Source organism: Lycorma delicatula, chromosome 7 (genome assembly GCF_047948215.1).
Source record: "Lycorma delicatula isolate Av1 chromosome 7, ASM4794821v1, whole genome shotgun sequence".
Taxonomy (NCBI): Eukaryota; Metazoa; Arthropoda; class Insecta; order Hemiptera; family Fulgoridae; genus Lycorma; species Lycorma delicatula.
Genome location: NC_134461.1, coordinates 4,618,108 through 4,640,440, shown reverse-complemented (window position 1 = coordinate 4,640,440; position 22,333 = coordinate 4,618,108). Strand labels below are relative to the sequence as shown.

At 36.1% G+C, this 22,333-nt stretch overlaps 1 protein-coding gene across 3 annotated transcripts in view; it reads right to left on the bottom strand.

The window, feature by feature from the left end:
* Window positions 1–20,965, bottom strand: part of LOC142327741 (rho guanine nucleotide exchange factor 17) — a 247,187-nt gene extending 226,222 nt beyond the window's left edge. For 2 of the 3 annotated variants that reach the window (XM_075371042.1, XM_075371043.1), the window contains exon 1: window positions 20,592–20,965. The gene's annotated coding sequence lies outside the window, so the exon portion shown is untranslated. The remainder of the gene's footprint in view (window positions 1–20,591) is intronic. The other variant, XM_075371041.1, reaches the window with a different exon arrangement.
* Between the last annotated feature and the right edge of the window lie 1,368 nt (window positions 20,966–22,333).

Here is a 22,333-nt window from a genome sequence, read left to right as displayed (position 1 = left end):
GCCGTATTTGAGGAAAACATATAATCTTATCTCGTAAAACTTCTATTTTCTGGACGAAAAACTGCATTAAGTAATTTTCGCAGGCTTCTTTTGAATCCAAATCTACACCGCTGAGAGAAATCTGTAGAGACTAAAACAAATAGAAGTCTTATGGAGTAAGATAAGGACCGTACGGTCGATGCATCTTAACTTACTATCGCCTTCGTGTGGCTTATCAACAACCGCAACAACCGCCTACGTAACTTACAACCCTCGATTGCCAAATTAACAGATTCGCGAAAGCGCGATCCTCGCGTCTTCCTCTAACACCGAAGGTTCATTCAAAAACTCTTCCCGTATCTAACGTCAGTTAGACTGTGCGCTAAGATCGTTACTCGTTCCAAAAATGCTGTTCTCATATCGATGAAACAAGTGTCTATCGCGATAACGACGATTTTATCCTACGATTCGATTTACTCAAAGTTCTCTTGATTTACCTAATAAACAAGAAACAAATTTAATAAATTCGTACCGAAAATATACCCTATCTCTGTCTGCTTTAGTTCGCATTCGGGAGCGAGGTCGATGTCTTTTCGGCCTCCCGCACCGCAGCTCCATCACGGAGTTCTTAACACATCCGTTCTCATTCTAACGGCGAATAACTTTGGTGACCGGTGCTAGATGCCGAAACGCCTATCTTGGCAAAGTAAGCGCCCAGGTGGGCCCCTAGCCACCCGGGTTCTTATTCTTCTAAAAAGCATCAGATCCCCTCAGCCGTCTTCCGTAGGGTTAAGATCTAGGGTGGTTCTCGCACCGTTTGCGAAGTTGATCATCCTGCTTTGAGCATACGTTATTGTAGTATACGATCGATTTTTAATCGCCCGTAATCAGCCGTTTCAACAATTGTTCGATCTTGTTTCGTTTTAGCAACGATTTCATATGGAAATTCAATCCGTTAAATTTTTCAATTTTGAATCGTGTGCCGCCCAAACGTATCCGTCATTCTTCAAACGTTTAACACTATTTTACGGTCGATGTTTAGATCGATACTGATATCGTAGCCGCTAATGTACAGGTGTTGCTTAAATTTTTTGTATTATTCCATCAAGTTTTGCAATCATCATCCGACCGGAGCGAGACACACATCATCGGAATCAAAATTTCCAGATTGAAAGCAGTTGAAGAAGCTTTGTGCGACACCTTCTGATACAGCACCACGTCCGTAAACAATACAAACCCTTTTAGCATCTTGAGTCGCATCCTTTCCCTATTTGTAATAGAATTTCCAAACGTATTGAATTTCTTCTTTATTTTCACTCGTTTTCAACACGAAATAACTTCAGCGATATGTAACTTTTAAAAAGCAATCAAATATTACCAGATGCGATTGTTATTACTACAGTTACGTCATTCTAAAGCTATCTTTAGGAGAATACGATGAAACCTTTCTTCCAACCCCGATTTTATTCTAAACTTTTTAAAAAAATTTCATCGATTACAATAAATTTTTAAACTTAAATAGATAATGACACGATCAAAAGCGATCTTATTATAAAACAAAGCGTTACGAACAAAATAGGAAAAATACGGTGACATAATCCGAGTGGAAAAGATCAACTCGTTCTTACTTATGACATGAATACCCCGTTATCGATTTTATTTTTTCACTTTCTTATCGATTAATATCTTTTTTGCCTGTCATTCTTAGAGGCACCGCTAGCAGGAGCTACACTCGTGCGCCAGCAGCGTAGATTACCTTTCTTTATTTTAATAATTTATGCCGTTTAAATAATTTAATATCAAACGTTTAATAATTAAATTCCTACAAATCTAGTATTGTAGCACGGACAAAACAAGAGTATTTTTAATTATTTTTATAATTTAACAAGATGAACCGCTTGGTATCACATCACGACTTATTTATAATTCATAGAAAGAAACCCAGTCAAAATTTAAAAAAAAAAAACTTTTCTACGAAAATAATCTCAAAATTAATTTTTATACGCTGAATTTTTTGAGTAAGAATCATTCGCAACAAGTAAATTACAACAAAAAAATTACCAGTAAGATAGTGAACCGCCGTTTAAAATAATAAAGAAAATTCTTGAAAAGGTGTTTTCATTCTATTCGTTTTAATTTTCATCGTGAAAAATCTTCTAGTAAAATTAATCTCCATCTAGTAGTCGTAATAAACATTTATATCGACGGAAGGGTGCAAAACCTTACCCCAACCGGAATTTAAAAAATTTTCCTGCTGAAATCGAATTAAATGTTTCATTTAGCAAAAAATTCATCCCGAGTATGTAGATTAAAAAAAAAATCGGCGTCGTAGAATGTAGCGATGATGTTTACCTCGTGTAAAAATTAATATCACGCTATACGATCCCCATAAATTTTAATTAAATTTCGCGCTTTAATATGAAAGAAAACTAATAAAATGGAATGGAATGCAAAGTTGGCGGAAGTTTATAGATTCTCCCTATGGATCGCAGAACCTGGACAGAGTCCCTTGCTGCTGGATGATTCAATCGGGCGTGTTTTTAAAGGTTTATTTTAAGTGACGGGTCTAATTTTTCAAGTGTTGTCTTATTTAATATTTAGTATTTTTAAGGACGGATTTAATTGCATTCCAATCCGTTGTTAAACCGGCGTTATCGAACCCATTTTATGGGCCGACCGCGGAAGGCTAGGCATATGCAACCTGTCCTCCCGACGTAATTCCCCTTCAGACCGTCCGCTGAAGTCCTTTCGGTGCTAACGCTTCATAGGCTAGCAGGAATACGCCACAACGGGGCACTAACTATATGGAGGGAGCAATGCGCCCCCTTCTCCGGAGGAGTCGCAATTGCTGGTTAATTTACATGTAAGTTTTAAAGGAGAGGTAATAAAATGAGTAATACGGTACCGTCTTACCGGTTTAACTGTGAGGATCTAAAACTTAATATCGTACAATTAAGATCTCACGCGAACAAACACTTTGACCTGATTCGGTAATTAATGGCTAAGTCGGTTTAACAGTAATAAGCAAAAATCTAAAAACAAAATTATTCCTTGTCAATTCGAGACGAAAATTTTACGCGAGTTATAATTTACGTGGACAATATTTTTTTCAAAATTTCATACGTTTTTAGTAAACCGTTTAGGAAAATACATAACAAAAACCGAAACGAATAATTATATTCCCTAAGTTCGAGCGACTTAAAAATTTCAGTAAAGTAAACGATTCGATAAAGTACCGAATTTGAAGTTTCTTAGGCCCCTTAAAAATTTGAAATTTTAAAACGCTGGTAAATACCTCCCCCTTATTTCATTAAATTCAAAATTTTTAAATATAGAAATATTAGAGCCAAATTTCAAGTTTTAACGATCAATGATCTGAGATATTTATAAAAATAAAGGCTAGCGTACATTCTTCCGTAATTTTTCATCGGGTTTTTGTATTTTTAATTAGAAACGGTCACGAAAAATCAAGATTTGTAAAACACCCGTAATCAGATATTCAACCGATCCGCTATACTATCCCTTATAGCTGTAGCTTCGGCCAAAAAAACCGATAAATAAAAAGGAGAGATTTGTCTAGTAGATGCGAAGCCAAATATCTATTTTTGGTCTAGACGCAGGCTACAGGAAAATATTTCAAGTAATGAAATAGTTAACAAAGCTAAGATTTTAATCGTATCTAATTAATAAATACGTTCGCTTTAGGGTTTAACTTAAAACATATTACGCTGCTCGTGCATAATCCCGTACAAATAATAAAGTAGACACGAATCGAGATAAAAGGTACGAGTCGAAGTTGAAAAAGTCGTCGATAAGAATATCGCTTTGCTCCAGTTTCGTAAGCGAACATAACGCGGATGCATTTTAGCGATTTCCAGACAATTTGATTTCATGTAGTACATAAATAGCGATTCATACGAAAAACTGTCGCTGCCTGCTTGCAAAAATCGTAGCAAAATAAATCTTCCATTAAATCGTTGAAATTTCGGCTAAATTTTTAACAGTACGGCTAACATTTTTATAAATAAAAATAAACAAACATAAAATTTGGCCTTTTTATCTAAATCTCATTATCAACAAAGCTAGAAATAAATTTATATACCGTTTAATTAATTTATACTATAAATTTCTTAACGATATTGATTTACTAGCTGTAAAATATCTAAAACCTTAATTTTATTTGTTACGTAACGGGTACACCAATATATAATACGAAAGGTAAAGTCGATAGATGGGTGGAATATATTGAAGAGTTATACGGAGGAAATGAATCAGAAAATGGTGTTATAGAGGAAGAAGAGGAAGTTGAGGAGGATGAAATGGGAGAAACAATACTGAGATCTGAATTTAAGAGAGCATTAAAAGATTTAAATGGCAGTAAGGCTCCTGGAATAGACGGAATACCTGTAGAATTACTGCGCAGTGCAGGTGAGGAAGCGATCGATAGATTATACAAACTGGTGTGTAATATTTATGAAAGAGGGGAAGACTTAAAAAAGTGTGTTATGCAAAAGAAAGCAGGAGCAGATACATGTTAAGAATATAGTACAATTAGTTTAACTAATCATGCATCAAAAATCTTAACTAGAATTCTGTACAGAAGAATTGAGAGGAAAGTGGAAGAAGTGTTAAGAGAAGACCGATTTGGTTTCAGGAAAAGTATAGGAGGACAAGGGAAGCAATTTTAGGCCTCAGATTAATAGTAGAAGGAAGATTAAAGAAAAACAAACCGACATACTTGGCGTTTATAGACCTAGAAAAGGCATTCGATAACGTAGACTGGAATAAAATGTTCAGCATTTTAAAAAAATTAGGGTTCAAATACAGAGATAGAAGAACAATTGCTAACATGTACAGGAACCAAACAGCAACAGTAACAATTGAAGAACATAAGAAAGAAGCCGTAATAAGAAAGGGAGTCCGACAAGGATGTTCCCTGTCTCCGTTACTTTTTAATCTTTACATGGAACTAGCGGTTAATGATGTTAAAGAACAATTTAGATTCGGAGTAACAGTACAAGGTGAAAAGGTAAAGATGCTACGATTTGCCGATGATATAGTAATTCTAGCCGACAGTAAAAAGGATTTAGAAGAAACAATGAACGGCATAGATGAAGTCCTACGCAAGAACTATCGCGTGAAAATAAACAAGAACAAAACAAAAGTAATGAAATGTAGTAGAAATAACAAAGATGGACCGCTGAATGTGAAAATAGGAGGAGAAAAGATTACGGAGGTTGAAGAATTTTGTTGTTTGGGAAGTAGAATTACTAAAGATGGACGAAGCAGGAGCGATATAAAATACCGAATAGCACAAGCTAAACGAGCCTTCAGTAAGAAATATAATTTGTTTACATCAAAAATTAATTTAAATGTCAGGAAAAGATTTTTGAAAGTCGCTTTATATAGAAGTGAAACTTGGACGATCGGAGTATCTGAGAAGAAAAGATTAGAAGCTTTTGAAATGCGGTGCTATAGGAGAATGTTAAAAATCAGACGGGTGGATAAAGTGACAAATGAAGAGGTATTGCGGCAAATAGATGAAGAAAGAAGCGTTTGGAAAAATATAGTTAAAAGAAGAGACAGACTTACAGGCCACATATTAAGTCGCTTTAATATTGGAAGGACAGGTAGAAGGGAAAAATTGTGTAGGCAGGCCACGTTTGGAATATGTAAAACAAATTGTTAGGGATGTAGGATGTAGAGGGTATACTGAAATGAAACGACTAGCACTAGATAGGGAATCGTGGAGAGCTGCATCAAACTAGTCAAATGACTGAAGACAAAAAAAAAACGTAACGGGTTCAGTAAGCGTCTGAAAATACTCGTATTACCGAAGGTAAAAATGGAATAAGAAATCGACATGTTTTCTGTTTAAAAATAAATAACTAAAAACTACACACGGGTCGAACTGAGGATATTTTTCTAAAGTAGAAAAGTAGAAAATACAAAAAATTAATCTAACGTAGGTTAAAAAACCCATTACAGTTTTATCGCCATATAAGCAAAACAACAGGAGTCGTAAATAAATATAATGAACTTTTTTCTTCACTAATTCAAAGCGTCACACACACACACACACACACACACACACACACACACACACACACACACACACGTGCTCGCGTGCGCGAGTTCTCCAAGGGAAAATAAAGAAAACGTTCTCGTAAATGTGGGTCGCTTCGTTTTCGAGTTACAGCTTGCGAAAAATTTCACCCTGTTTTCTGTTCCGAGAGTAAAATGAAACCGTACCGATGTTCTTGGAACTTGGGAGAAACATTGACGGTTTCATATCGTTTTGGGCTTGAAAAATTGAATAAAGCAGTTCCTATAAATACATCTCTAGAAGGTTTTGAGAAAATTATTGTAAAAATTTAAAAAATTGGGATCACCGATGCAATTTTTTAGGTTTGACGTACAGCAACTTCGTTAGATTGCCGGTAAAGAAATAAAATTTCACGCCGACAAAATTTGTACAAAATTAAATTCTGTAATCGACAAAACATAAAAAGTTTGACAAATTTGACCTTTATTAAAAACAAAACAACGAAACGCGGCAGAAAAGATTGTATTATTCCTTTAAACCGAAACAAGAAACGTTTTAGAAAATTACATTTTATTTCGTGAAAATTTTTTTCTTTCTTAAAAGACAAGTAGCAGCAGCGAAAAAACTATTTAATGTAGTAATAAAATAAAATTGTCTGACGTTTAAGTCGGTATTCGAGAGATAGAAAATATCGACTATCCGAAAAGAATTTCTTTTTCTGTTTATTTCAAAAAGTCGCCTCTGCTTGCAACGCATACAGCGAAAGAACGGCGTGCTGTGATAAGATTTTTATTTTCTGAGGCGTAAAACCGGCCGAAATTCACTCGAAAATGTTAAAACAATACGGTAAAAAGAGCGTTAAACGTGCAAATATTTACGAGTCGATCGAATAGTTATTTCATCGTATCGGAAGACAGATTGAGGTTTCGAAGACGCTTTGCAAAATCGCATTAACGATCTTATTCGCGAGAAAACACGTATAAACATTTGAGAAATCGCAGAAATTTATAATGCGAGTGTCGGCACTGTCTATTCCAATATCCACGATAATCTAAATTACCGCAAAACATGTTCTAGGCGAGTTATGAGTTACGAGACGGTCGACACAAAATCACAAAGATTCCCGAATTCAAGTTTGCAAGGAATTAAACGACGGTTTATATCGGAAGGTAACGAATGCTTTTTTTAGATCGCTTAATAAGTGCCGTCAAGAAAAATTCAAAAGCTACACGTCAGGAGTGGAAATTAAGCTACCTATAAAGGACAAATTTATTGCGATTATTAGGAGGAACAACAAACAATCGACAGCGAGTATTATTCTGACGCGCTAGAAAATTAAGTGAAACCCGAAATAAGGAGAAAATATCCCGAGAGACCTAATTCTACTGAACGATAAAGTCCTGCTTCAAACGCTCAAAAAGTACGAGAAGCAATTCTAAAGTCTGGTCGGGAGGTGTTCCCACACACCCCTTGGAATCCCGATCGCGTACCATTAGATCTTTTTTTTGTTTGATCTTCTCAAAGTGTTTTTATGCGGTACCAAATTCGGCCTCAATGAGCCTATCAATGCGATACAAGATCGATTCAGACACCAAAATTAATCATTTTTTACTACTGGAATAAGAATGATGGAAAAAGCGTCCAAATATAGCCGAGGATTATGTTGAAAAGTAGCGGTGGTTTCGTTATCATCGAATAAAAAATAATTTTCCTACAGCGCTTCAGTTATCAAACGACTCTCGCAAATAAATAAAACTATATAACAAACTTACTATCGCAATAGCCGTTCAAAGTGTTCTTCACAGTTTATACGATATCCGCTAGATTCAAAATCCTAGGTTGTCTCTCTTAATGTATTAGGATCGTCCGTATAATTTCAACTGCGATAAAGTTTCTAATAGCTAATTAGTTTTTTCTAGTTACTTCTGGTTCGCTTCCTGCGAGTCTATACATAGTAGTCTGTTGGCGTCAAGAGTTAGGTCATATGATCTAGGAGCCGATTAATTGATCCGCCTCGCCCGATCCAGTCGCATAAATCCGGCGTACATAAATCGTATATTCGAATAATTTCTATATTCCTGACAAAAATGACAAGCCCCATCATGTTGAAAAATCATTTCTTGTTTCTTTAGTGACGGAATGTCTTCCGAAGAAGGTAGAAAATTATTTTTTTTATTAAATTTAAGTACTCATTTCCTATAAGGCGACCTTAAAAAAACTAAACGGTTCGATAATATGCTTCAGAATAATACCGAACCGAACGTTATCGTTATCCAGAATAATACCAAAACTACTTTTGTCACCGATTACTATTTAATTTTGGATTAATATTTAGCCTTCAGACAATTGTTATTTGCAACGGATTGTTGGGGGGAGAATAGGAAAGGAGACCCGGTTCTCGTTTTCACACTATAGACTTCCTTCCTTGTTCGCTCTCAATTTAAGAAAAACGTTTGAAAAGTACCGGTTAAAATATTAAAAAATTTGGCTTTTGTTTAATCAAAGTCGACCGTAGAACAGTTATAAACGATCCGAAACCATCCCGTACAATTAACAACTTTGTCCAGCCCTCAAAACACTTTTTAGAAAACAAAGAACAGAAAAGCGGTGATTTAAAGCGATCTAGGGCGGTTCCACCTTTTTCTACTTTTTATTAGGACTCTTCATGTTTGTTCCCACGAGTACCAGCGAATTATATGACCACCCCAGCAGAGCGCACACGTACTGGTGCTAGGGCTACAATACATCTGGGTTCACCCTTTTTCCCAGATGACATCTTTTGTGACTCGATATTCTTTATCCAGCCTATTTCTTTTTTATTCCACGATATCCTTTATTGAACCGGATGTTCAATAAAGAATTCGTGGTTTTAATTCGTAATAATATCTTTTGTTTGAGGTGCACAGTATCGATTTAAGGCTAGAATCAAACAGAAAAAAGGACAGTTTTAGTTTCGGACACGATCGTAGATCGATTGCCTATATGTCATCTTGGCAGAACCTTTAGCAAGGATAACGATTCCTTAACAGAAGCCGTCTATGTTTTGTAGTTTGGTAAATGTGAATCTTTATTAACAATGTATTCCGTACAAAGTTTAATTGTGATCCTCCTAGCGACATTAACATTCGTCGATGGCATAGTCGGTTTGAGATGACCGAATATTTGGATAAAGGAAGAGTACGGAACGACCAACGGTGTCTGAAGAACATGTAAAGAGTCTTTCCTGCGAAATCTTAAAAACTTTGTTAGAAAGCCGGCGGCAAACTACCGCTGCCGGTGACAACGGTGTTGAATGTTTTAACAAAACGCTCGCATATCCGTTCACAACTGTTACAGACTTTAAAGCCTATCGACTAAGCCATCCGTGCCAACTTCACGATCGAAATTTTGCATCGTGAAGATAAGGAATTTCTTGATCGCATCGTGTTTAGCGGTTAATCGACATTTCATCTCGATAGAAAAGGTAACGTATATGATGAACGTGTCCGAGCGTCAAATATGTCACGTCAACCTTTGCACTGCGAAAGGAATTTTCTAAAATTACATTTTTTCTGTGTCGTATTCCTACTTCATATTTACCGGCCGATTTGTTTTTTTGTTTTTTGCTGAAACAAGGGAGTCGCTTAACTGGATATGCTGTTAACATGGCTTTTTCCTCGACCGCAGGATGGATCAGCGAATTTTATTTCAGAGGTATCTAGATGGTACGCCTCTTCGCCGGCATAAAATCGCTGGATCGGTCGCCACGGACCAACGACCGACCTTGTTTGCATTGTATTTTTATTTGTAATCGGTTGTGTTTTACCGTTTATTCGTTTAATAGTTTGTCGATTAAATATTTTGAATTTTATTTCGGGTAGTTTGCGATAGGTAGGCGTGAGTCGAGAGGCTGGTTTTGAGAGTAGTTCCGATGGCGAGACCGTTAGTACTGTAGCTTCTGGTCAGCGGATGAGGTCGAAAAAGAAAGGAAAAGGGATGTCTCACTTAAAAGAGTTGTCTTCAGTTACGGTCAGGCAGGCTAAAGTTTCAGAGGCTACAGGTGTGGCCGGTGCAATTGCCGAAGAATCAAGATTCAGATGCGGCGAGGTTAGTCGAAGATATATTTTCTCCATCTGTTACTACTCAGGTTAAGCGTTAAGCAGGCACGCCCTTGAAAATCTGAAAGGCTGAGGTTACCCTTTTCTGAAGTTGGAGAAGCGGTTGGCCATAACGGATTTGGTGTCAGACGATGTTGCGGCTCATTTAATCGGCATGTTTAACGATTTGTGTGGTGAGGTGGAGGAATTTTCGAGCGACTCAAAGAACGCGAGAGAGTTCCTCGTATATCCGATCTCGTATGCGGAAGTTGCGTTTTCTACATTTGTTACTGTTATGAGGAACGATAGGTTTCAAGGATACTGAGAGATTCAAGGCAGGAACGGGTGAACAGGAAAGGACTGTTCCACCCGCACCAGTTACGAGATTGGCTTCCGAGGTAGTTTCTACTCCTGTAATTCCGAAATCAAACCCGAAAGTGTTGTTAACAGACAAGCCTTCTGGTGTCTCATCCGCCGCCTTCTAGTGTGAGGTAGTTAATAAATTGGATGCTAGAAATAACGGCTTGTGGATTATCAGCCTTAAGGATAATTCGAAACTCGGTATGCGGATCGTGGCCGATGATACAGATATTGAACGAGATATTCGTGACATTGATGGGATGAGTAATATCCTATTATGGTGGTTGCTTCTAAGCCTCTGCCACCTTGGGTGATGATGTATGATCTACACGTGATCTGGAGGAGGAGGGTTTTCTTGATGCTATTTGGGATCAAAATTCTGTATCGGGGTTTGTAGATTACGATGATTTACTACATAGATTTAAAATTATTTTTCGGGCTGGCAAAAGTGATAAGCGATTTCGTACATTACTTTGTAGAGGGCGAGAAGAAGCTAGCAAGAAACTTCTTGTGGAGGGTAGTATCTTTGTGGATGCTCAGTCATGCAAGGTGAGAGAATGTCTGCCTGTGAGTCGGTGTTTCAGGTGTCTCGAGTTGGGACATGTGGTTAAGTCTTGCAAAGAGAAGGAGCTATGCTCATTCTGTTGTAAAGAGGGTCACCACGTAAAGATTGTGTAATTAACAGGCTTTTTGTGTGCGAACTGTTCTCGCGTCGGAAAGCCGTCTGGACATGACAGCAGGTTGGAGGATTATCTTGCATACAAGCCTGCGCGGGACTTTTTACTTAGTAGGAATGTTTAATAGCCAGTTTTATTTAGGTTGTAGTTGTTTATAGGTTTTATGTGTTTGATTAGGTTATTTGTGGTTATCGGTATTTGTTTTGATTTTTAGGCTTCGATTTAGTAAGATTGTATTACTGTTTTTGTTTTGTTTCACATTACGTATTAGTTTTTTTGGTTATTTATGTTTAGTTAGGTTTGTTTCTGTTTTTGTTAGTTTTACATTTTTATTGTTTTTGATTTACGTTATAATTATGATAGTGTTGTGGTTTGTCAAATTTAGTGTTCGTGTTATTTCTATTTTTGATGTTTTGTGCTTTTGGGTTTTGGTTAATGATTGGTGCTTAATGTTTTTGTTACGTGTTAGTGTTTTGAGTCGTTTATATTTTATATTATGTTTTGTAAGGTTCTGTAACCTTTATACTGTTTTTGTTGTTGTTGTTTTGAATTACGTTATAGTTATGATAGTGTAGTGGTTTGTTGTTTAGTTCAGAGTTTAGTGTTCTCTGTTTTATGTTTTGTTGTCGTTCTGATTGTTGCGTTGTTGATCGATTTGGCATTTGCGTGTTGAACTTACCCTCCCTACAGGTAGATTAGTAGAACGGCTCAACGGGTGTGGTCTCGTTTGAGACTTATAACGTTATTGTAGGATCTATTTTAGACGTTATACACCGATGGGAATATCTTTCGTGGTATTCGCACGGACGACTTCTTGACTGTGGCCAGACTACAAGATGCCTCGAGGCTCATTGAAGATGACCTCCGGTAAAGCCCTTCAGGGCAATGTGTCCTCCACACATTGTGGAGGACAATCGTCACACCACCCCTCCGGTGGTGTGACGATTGGATCCGTCACGTGGCCCAACCGTTGTTAGCGCAACCGTTGAAGATTCGACTCAGACGCTGGGATGGCTGAGGAAATTATTGGCCCGACTATTGCTGATCACGGACAGCAAGCGTTATAGCCTCTGAAGGTCAAGAAGGCTGAGGTCGCCGAGTTGAAGAAACTGAGAAACAGTTGGCCTCATCGAATTTGGTCTCGGATGAAATAGCGACGGAACCGATCGACGTTCAATTCTTTGTGCGGTGAGATGGAGGAATTTATCTTCGATCCGAAGAACGTTTGAGATAAGAGCGGTGCGTTTATCCTGTCCCGTATGCGCAAACTAAGATTTTTGCATTTTTTAACAGCGTAGCGGCACGATCCATCAGAAGGGTACATTGAGGTATTTAGGGCCGGGAGCGAGACAGGACTCCTCGGCCTAAATCGTTTTTGGAGGTTGTTTCGGCGACTCCTCCTGCTTCGAGCCAGAAGGTGTTGTTGACAAACAAACCGGGGTTTCATCTGTGGCCTTCGACTGCGAGGCGATAAAGAAACTTGATCCTAGGGAGCACGGTTTAAGGACGGTCATCATCAAAGACCGATCATCCTTAAAAAAGGAAAGGAGTAAGAATCGTGGCAAACGGTACTAATACCGAACGTGAAATTCAGAAAATTGAGGAGTTACGTAAATATCCATTTAAGGTGGTCTCGACAAAGCCTCTGCATCCTAAGGTAATAATTTACGATGCGCCACGTGCCCTGGGGGAGAAGAATTTCTTGGATGCTGCCTGGAATCAGAATATTCTTTTATCGGATTACGATTATGATGATTATCGAGAAAAATTCAAGATTGCGTTTCGGACCGGTAAGCGGAATAGTGACGTTGCGCATTACATAGTCGAGTGCGATAAGAGGATTCGTAAAGAGACCCGTAGGACCGAAAAAACTGTTCGAAAAACTGTACCTAAATGCACATTCCAGTATTCAGAACTTATCCGCTAGATCATAAATTTCTTTCAATAAATACCTCGATTATATTTATTACGTATAATTTATAACAGATTTAGATACATTTCGTTTATTTTAATATCGTATTATTAATAACTTATTTCACATTGTTGGGGTTAATTATGATGTACATGTACATCATTTACATTGTAAGAAGTACTTTATTTAGATTCACATTTAAGTTACACCTTTAACAGAACTGAATTAATTAACAATAGTATTATAAAGACAAAATATATATATTATAAAACAGCTGTTGAACTCAACTAGATTAACATATTTATATGCTTTACATAAGCGAGAAGAAAAGAGTTACATACTTTGTTTATCGTACGTGAAACTGAACATAACTGTTGAGAATCAAGGTCGTATTTTTGTTGAACATCATTCATGCAAGGGTAGGGACCGTTACAGGTGAGACGTTGTTTCAGGTATCTCGGGCTAGGGCACGTGACCAAGAATTGTAATGAAAAGGAGCTCTTTTCGTATTACGGTAATAAAGATTGTTCAGTTAAGAATTGTTCCCGAGTAGGGAAGCCAGCCGGCCATGATTTTAGGTTTGAGGATATTCACAGGCGTGCGCGGATCTTGTTACTCAGTCGGATAGAATTATAGCTTGACATTCAGGAGGCAGCTATCACAGTTTTCTGTTATTTTCGTTTGTGTTTTACTTTAGTCGATCAGAGATTTACATATTTTTGTTTTACGGTTTAGTTCTGGGTTCTGTTTTTTTGTGTTTTCATTAGCGTTCTATGTTGTCGGTTTTGTTTTGTTGTTAAATATGTTTTATTTCATGTTTTCGGTGTCTTGATTTGTTTATTAGGTTTTATATGTTTCTGTGTGTTTTTTTTTCACGGTAGATGTAGGATTACGGTTAGGATTTTTTCGAGCTAATTATTATTTATTTACGTAATTGGGTGTTGGTGTAGTTTGTTAACGTAGTTCTGGTTGGTGATTTGCTAGGTTATATATTAACGTTTACCTTGTTTTTTATTTAATGTTTCATTTTGTGAGTTCTGTTTTTGTTTCTACTTCCATGTGTCGGGTAGATGTTTAGTTTGATTTGTTGTGTTTTTGTTTTCCGTATTAAATGTAGGACAATTGTTTACCGTAAGCTATGTTGATTAGTTATTCTGTTTTATCGTTAGAATATTTTTCGTTTTATAAACGTGGTTTTACGCTATATGTTTTTGTGTTTTTAAATTAGCGTCTTGCGAATGTTTTATTTAGCGTACTTTTATTGTTTTATTTTTTTTGTTAAGTTCTTGTTTCCGTTTATAATTTCCACTTCAAAGTTTTGTGTTTTAGATTTCTGCGTTTAGCGTTCGGTGTTGCTGCTGGACTCACAGATTCTTCCGTCGGATAGGTAGTAGTCGGCTCAATCGGTACGGTCTTGTTTAAGACTTGAAGACTAATGTCTGTACGATCCGTTTACGTTTAGTAGACCGACGGGAATATCACACGCGGCATTCGCTCGGTGACATCTTGACTGAGGTAAGACTACAAGATGTGTTGGGGCTTGTTGAACACGACCTCCGGTAAAGCCCCTAAGGGCTCGGTACGGAGGGGGTGGTGTGGCGACTGTATCCGTCACCTGGCGGGTGTCTTCCTCTTCGGGATCAAGATGCTCGAACACTCGTAGGGAAAAAACCGTAAGGGTTACCTTTTCATTTTATTTTCGATTAATTACTGCAAGTCAAAGTTAATCCCGATATTCCCTTATTCTTGAAGGTAAATCGTTTTGCAATTTTTAAATTCTTTTCTACGCTAACGTAAGTAACCTGTAGGGTCGATCAGCAGTCGCAATGACATAATAAATAGATAAAATTATTAGATAAAAAATTAATAAAATTAATAGATAAAATAGATAAATTGTATTGTGTATCGTCTACTTTATTGTAACAGAATAAATTTATGTATTTTTTATCCGTTGTTACACACTCATTCCCTAATTTTTGCATGCAGTCGGCTAAATAATATGCATCTTAAAAGAACCTTGGACGCATCTTACATCTTGAACCGATTTACTCATCGAAGCGGCGAAACACTTCACTGCACTCTAGTTGGGAGCCGTTCGTAAATTACGTAAGCAGAAAATTATGGTTTTTAACCTCCCCTTTGACCTTCATGAGATTCCGACACATCTCAATAAGTCTCTTTCTCTCTCTCTCTCTCTCTCTCTCTCTCTCTCTCTCTCTCTCTCACTCTCTCTCTCTATCTCTCTCTCACGCTTCTTAAGTAATTATTTAAAAAATAACATTTTAAAAATAACGAGCTAAGAAGAAGTTGGTTTCTTAAGTAAAATGCAGTTGTTTTACAATTTCCGTCCCACGATTGTTTAACGGTATTAAATAATATTACATATATTTTCATATTTTAAATCCTTAAAATATTTTAAATCCTGTACATAATTTCCTTTTACCAATTCTTAGAATAATTAACACAATCGGTCAGATTATAAAACATTTTAAACTCTCAGAAATTTAAAATCGAATGTTTGCACGCCCAATTGTATTCGCGTAAAAAAAATTACACGATATCCGGTGGTGTATTAAAAAAAAAGACGGCAAAATGCGTACATATCAATAAAACTATTGATAAATCGGTAAAAACAAAACGTTTCTTTTTAATCGATTACATCGATACCTACACGTACAAAAAAAGAAATAACTTTATTTAAACAACTTACAGACGACAAAGTAGTTATATATACTCGTACGATATATATTTACACCGTTTTATATGAAAGATTATGTATGCCTTTTATATAAAATTGTGGAATGAAAAATTTTGTTTAACGGTCTCTGTTTATTCTGATCTCTCGAGAACAGTTATTCGAGTTTTAAAAGATATTGAAATAAAATTCTGTCCGTTTATAATCTTTTTCTAGGCGCCACATAAATATCTCTCACAGGATGTTCTTTAGTTAGCGACTAAGATATACGAACAACTCTGCCTGCGTACCCGGTTACATTTTACTGGATATCCGATAACGACATTACTGAATAAATTTACTCCGAAAGCCGTTGTCAGAGGTGAAATACTAATTCAGCCCGGGAAAACGATTTTTCGACTTTTAAGCGAAAATCGATACAACAATACGAATACAAATTACGAAGTATTCGTCTATTTACGTCAGGAAGAATTTTAGAAGAAAATACACCTTTATACCAAATAAATAACCATTTTTTCCGATCGGTTAATAATAATGCACGTTATTATAGGACCCTTCAGGAACGAATAGATATAAAGAAAAGTAACTGTCCCGGCATTTTCCAGAACGGATCGAGGAAAAATTGTCGTGAAATCTCGATCGGAGAAGAATGAAAAAACACAATCGATTATACGATTAAATTCTTTTTTATATCTAAAATATAAACGCGTACGATAATATTAAGATAAACGCAAGAAAATTATAAAAAAAACAACAAAATAGATAACTCGGAAGACGTAAATACAAATTACTTAAGCACACATTAAGTACATTTTAAATATGAGCACAAAATTCAGCGCTTTTAATTTTTTTTTTAATTTGTTATTTAAAAATTCATCGACAGAATAATATTGTTTGTCGTAAAAGAAAATACTTAAATATTTTTTTTAATATCTTTATTTACAGTCGCATCAACAAGTCATTAGTGACTCATCGAGAACCGAATGAATGTACCGGTAAACGTATATTTTTGAACAGACTCGTGTTAGTCGAAACCAACCGATACAAAAGAACAGCAGAGCATCCACGACATGTATCAAATCCGTATAAAAGCGACCTTCGAAATCAGCTGATTTGCGACGACGAGTTTACCGCTAGACAGACCCGATCGGATGCTATTAATTTTTAAAATTAATTATTTAAAACAGACGGTGGAAACATTTTTTAGATGGTTCCGGTAATAGCAAATTTCGGAACTTTTATTGTTATAAAAGCGCTTTTATTATTTCTTGCTGTTATAGAAAAACACCGAACGTACACCGTACATGCGAACCCAAAAATACACAAAAACCATTCGGTTTTTGTGTATTTTTGGGTTCCTTAGGTGTCATTACATTAAGATCCGGTTAAAATCGCATATAACCTAATCGAACCGATTAAAATAGTTTCCCTTCTAAAAGAATAATAATAATACTTTCCCGCCTAGCGCTCCGCTATAGCTCCAGGCGGGAAAGTAAAGACGAATTTTTTCTATAATTGTACGCTTGGAATGTGTAGAAATACATTTAAAAACTTTACAAATATTTGTTTCTTTTTTTTAAATTGTATTTACCGGTTATTAATATTTATGCTACTCTAAAAAATGAAACGTCTGCATATATAATATGTCGTGAACTTTTCAAAATAAGTTTTACATTAATCATAATTTTGTATCGATAAATAATTAAGCGATACACGAAATCATTACGACCCAAACACTTTTCCGTTAAGGCATTAATATTGTGGACAAAAAAGCGACCTAACGACCGAAAAAAAAATATTTCATTTTTTTCAAATTCAAGGTTTTTTCAAATTGAATTTTTTTATCAATTTTTTAAAGATAACTAAAGTAGGGGAAAAAACGATAAAAATCTGAATTTTCTAGTTTCCTGTTTCACTCTTTCATTATGAAAATATCTAAAAAACTTTTGCATTTAGAAAACTAAAACGCTGACTCTTTTGATGTGAAATGTTCTTCGCCATTTTTTTTGTAATATTAACTAACTTATACACCCGGCGTCGCTCGGAGTCATAATTTCTTCATACGCCCGTCTATTTTTTTACAGAATTGTCGTTACTAACTTCCCACAACAAAAACAAATCTTGTTTGCGTTCCTTCTTGTTGAATTTAACCTTTCAAATAACATACGGTAAACGACTAATGCGACTACACAAATTTAGTTTATTACCTTTTTTATCTATTTAATTACTTAATCGATCCTGCCGTGAGCTATTTTTACTGTAATTAATTCGAGCGAAGAACGTTACGGTTTTACGTATAATTAATTAATACGTTCGTTAAGTGTCGTAAACGTGATGGCTGACACGAGCTGAAACGTGATGTCGCTCCCGTAAATTATATAACCGTATTGTGCCGGGCTTACTGAATAAACCGAGATATCAAGTGGTTTTTCACTCCGAGCCGAATATACTGTTGCATATCGGCTCGCCAAATCCAACGCGACGCAGGTGATATTCGGTCCTACAAGTGATATCATCGGTCTGATCACCGTATACCCGTATAGTTAAAGTCGCAGCTTTTTGAGAAAGCTTACCTAAACGACATCTGTTGTACTTAAAAAAAATCAAGACTTAATAAAGACCGAAAAGTAGACCGAATCGAGAAATTAATATATCCCTTCGATAATGAAAAGATACGATTTGTATTTTTCTTCGACCGGGTACGAGAAAGCGTACTATTTTTAACGAAACGATAACGATATAGATCGAGTAGAACTGTAGCCTCGATAACATACGACGGAAATAATTAACTGTGTTTCGATGGAATGTAATGACCTCGTTCGAAGTGCTGACAATCGTTCTTGAATTGAAGAATTTGCATAAAATTTTGCGCGTATGCTCTTTGAATTACGGCGGTCCCTTTAAAATTATTACCAGAAAAACGGTTTATTTGCGTCTAAAACGTCTAAACGTCTTCTAAAAATCCTCGATCAAAGCCTATAAAAAAATAAGTAAACGTGCTCGGTTCGACAAAAAAAAAGCGGTATACGATTTTAGAGAAGTCAGTATATTGATTACGTGTTCCACGGTTCAAACAAGGATAGAGCGAAACAAAAAATGACGAATATAATTTTTACGGAAATGTTATTTTCTTTAAAAACGGGAAAGTAAAACGGGAAATAATCTAAATCAGAAATACAGTTTTTTTCAGTTTCTTTACGAACGCGTATGAAAAGTAAGATTAAGTAAACGAAGCGATTCGTTAATTTGTTACTTTCTCTCTTCCCGGTTTTGTTATGGGTGTAGCCCCTGGAAAAAGCACCCGGACGCATAATCAGAATATCTTTTTTTCTGAAAGTAATGGCTTTCAATATACGGTAAACGGTGTAGAAGTGTGTCCGTTACGGTATACGATTTGTTTTACGTTATAGTTTACTTTTTCCTGAGAATTTCGGGAGCGACTTTATCTCGCGTTAGGTTAATTACAACCGTTACCGGTCGTGGACTTTAGTACTCCTATTTGCAGCAAACGTTTAAATTTTTTTATTCGATTCCTAGAAGGTTAATCACCAAGATCTCCTCTGTGAACCGTTCAGTCGTTTGATTCTAATCTTAACAGGAACGCGTAAAGTTTCGTATTACGAATATCGGATATCGATAAAAGTAAATCCGACTAGTAAACCCCGCTACTAACGACTTGTAAACGTTTATATTAAACTATTTCGCTCCTGCTTTATTAAAATTATTTTTTAATTAAAATTGGCGTACGATAAATTTTATACCGAACGCGTTATAAACGAGATAAAAGTCCATTTATTAGACGAACTAAGCGAGGTTTTGTTTTAATTCGACCTTTTAGCACTTAATTTGTAGCGTAGTTACGGCCGGACGCGTTTTCCGACTTACGAAATTTTACAGTAAGGTTTAACGACTGAAGGATGAAATATATTTCCTTAATATATGTTGAAACGCAAAACTTTAAACAAAATTTTAGTATTAATTTCCGGCTGCAGCTCTATTACTACTGCAAATGCGTTACTCGTAAACAAAAAATACCCAAACTTTTAGATATCGATGCTTTAAGCAAACGTCAACGTCTCAAGACCTCCTAAGCCAGCGCACTCGAACAAGTTAAAGAATTTCCGGGAAACAGTACCGTTTTTTTTTTTTATTGAGCTATCTGATCTTTTTCGTAATCGTGGGTCAAATTTACTACAAAAACTATTTTCATTATTATTAATAATAATAATGACGATTATAATCGTTAATAGTTTATATTTAATAATAATATACGCCGTTATCATTTTCGTTTATTTTATAATATTTCCAATATTTATAAAACAAACAAAATTTACTTAACGACTTAATTTTATAGTATTATATCCATTTAAAAATTCGGTTGAACTTAACGGACAGCGCCGGGAAAATTTGCAATTCTTTGACGGCCTATTTTTGATAACGAGCGCTTTAAACGTTTTGCAGAAAAATAGTCGGAGATTGTAATATTTTTAACAACAGGAATACGTTTTTTCATTTATTCTCTCGTTATTTATTAACGACCACAAAAATAACAAAACAAAGGTCAAGGGACCACGAAAGACGTAAACCCGTAATACTTAATCTGTACGTTTAAAATTTAAGCCTTAAATTATACGTCTTCAGTAATATTACGTTTCTATAATAGACCGAAATCGCAGCCGGTCGCTTTATTATACGATTACACCTAACGTTAATAAAATTAAAATGTATTTTATTAATTATCGATTTAATTAAACTTGTTATCGGCGAGTTAATTTTACGTCGTTACAATAATCTTCGAGTAAAACCGGTACTAAAGATAAGTATAATAAAATAATGAACTGCTTACCGACAAATCGATGACTGCGATATTTTTAATAACACTGTAACATTCTTGTAATGGAGATTTAAGATGAAACTTCAACAACAGCGTGCACAATAAACAAAACACTTTTACATTCTTATTTCCGATAAGTATAACGTATCGTTATTCCGTATATTCTGCGAGGAAACTTTTAGATAGAACTATTTACTGTTTTTATACCGTCGAGTAGATAAAGAACCGAGACGCGTAACAGGAAAAAAAGTTAGTCGCTGGCCGGTTAAAGACGAAGCTGAAAGTAAACAAAAGAACGGGTCGGCGGTACGGATACGAATGCATACACGCTTAACACAAAGATGTGCGGGCGCGACGAACGAGGCGATCGGCCGGTAACAGCGGCGACCAGGTGATACAGTGTTCAGTGTCTAGATCAGGATAGTTTTTTAAGGGAAGGCAGGGAAGAGCGCGGACAGTGCAGCGAGTGGTATAAAGCGACGTTGCCAGATCGTATAGTAGCGCTCTGCTGCCGGCCGTCTCGCGTTATTTCTCTTCTACCGGCCGGCCGGCATATAAAACAGCAAACAGAGCAAAACTAGTCGTAGGTTCCGACTTCTTTAACTGTAACCGTATGTCGTCTGATTTATTATCGTATAATATTTAGCTCCTTATGCGGCTTCAGATATCAAATCGAATTCTTAAGAATCGTATTAAAAACTTGGATAATTATTACACGAAATAAAACTCGACTAAGCGAAAAGTAAAGTTTACCGGTCAAAACGTGAATTTTTGTAAATCGTTCTTCATAAAGTTCGTATCGCTAATAACAAGGAGATCGCATTCGAAACGAATGTAATTCCGACCGTTCGCGAAAAGAATTAATTTTCCCGATATAATATTATAGTCGCGTTAAATATATTTAGTAGGGCTAAAGATGGATATGCAGGAAAACCGTCATCGACGGAGCTCCGCTTAAGTACACAACTTGCAACTGTAATGCGCCGCACGTTTAACTATAAACGTCTGGGTCCTTTATTAATAAAATTGTAGCGAAGTCTCTGCTTTCTTTTAAAATCGTATCTATCGTATACTGTTTGTCGTACGATATTTATAACTTTTTTGTTTTTTCCGTTATAAGTTGAAAACTTCCTTACGAGTGATACATCGCCGCTACCTTATCGTAGAAAGGGCTAAATTAATTTATCGCGCTTCACTGTCTGTTCCGGTCCTTGTTACGGCCGTTACTCAGGTGAAGCGTCTAAGATACGCTCAGAAATATTCAAAATTACTTTCTGCGAGAGTAATGATGTTCGTTGTACGGTTTGGTAGTGTATAATCTACATTCAGTTCGTCGAAGAAAATAACGTGAAAACACGTTAGTCCTCGTTATCCCCGGCGCTATTCGACGGTTATTCTCAGTCCGTTTTCGTGAATCGGTTGTATTTCGAGTACGGTTACGTAAAACCATTATATTACGACAGCCGACGTAAATTGTATACGAACTAAGAAGTGCTCTCTCCGATTTGAATGAAATTTTCATCTTTGGAAAACTGGAAGCAAAAAGAAATTGTTGCTCAGGCTACATCAATTTTTGAAAATAAGCTTCGCAGCGGCACCCTTTCTAAGTTAACTAATTATTTTATAATCTTCTCGCTTATTTCGTACTTATAAAAAAAAGCAATTTTTTAAACTTTGAGCGGTGTCGTACCTTCTTTCGATGAAATATTTTTTTTCCTTACTTATTTTGCATAATCGTAAAATTTTAGACGAAA